Below are 762 nucleotides of genomic sequence, written 5' to 3'. Positions count from 1 at the left end.
TCAGAGGCAGTGGAGCTACTGATGTGAGTATAAGCATGGGGGAAATAGCTATCTGGAGAGGCATTCAAGGCCAGGATGGAGGATTGACAGTAGTGTGTGTGTGTTAAGAGTGAAAGCTGTGCGATGGGGCCGTGTGTGTCCCTAGCCACAGAAGGCCACACAGCCTTGAAATTTCTGAAGTGGAACTTTGGTTTACGAGGGTTCTTACAGACAAATCCTGTGGTGAGGACTAAGTGCCCAAGTATGTGAGAGCAGGGTATCAGTCATGCATTCAACAGGACACCATGAAGCTCCATATCCAAAAAATGGAAGCACAGTCTCCTGGAAAGACCTGTGGATCCGAGGGCTCAGTGCTAACTTCAGCTGTGTCACCTAACACCAGAGGTCTCCAGTGGTGGACACCATCACCAGGACTGAAGAACAACAGGATGGTTGTGCTGAGGAGGAGTGCATGCTTGGGGAGCCTTGACTTCAGCCCCGCTCTCTCCTATCAGCGTGTTGGCGGTGATGCTGCTACAGCTGTTAAATGAAGGGATTGGGCCAGGTCACCTCTTAAGATTTTTTGAGAATTAAAGGTCTTTAAGCACTGAAAAAGCTGTGACAAAGCTCCCACGTCCAACAATGTGGCCATCATCTCTGGGACTGCTGGGCACCCATACTAGTTACCTGGTGGATGTGGATAATCAGTGAAGTAAGGCCTCTTGGTTTAGGGCGCAGGACCTTGTGTGGGCATCAGAGAGTCTCAGTCTGTAGTGTGACAGG

Source organism: Bubalus bubalis, chromosome 4 (assembly GCF_019923935.1).
Source record: "Bubalus bubalis isolate 160015118507 breed Murrah chromosome 4, NDDB_SH_1, whole genome shotgun sequence".
NCBI classification, from domain to species: domain Eukaryota; kingdom Metazoa; phylum Chordata; class Mammalia; order Artiodactyla; family Bovidae; genus Bubalus; species Bubalus bubalis.
The sequence above is the reverse complement of the archived record's forward strand: the minus strand, read 5'-3'. Positions refer to the sequence as shown.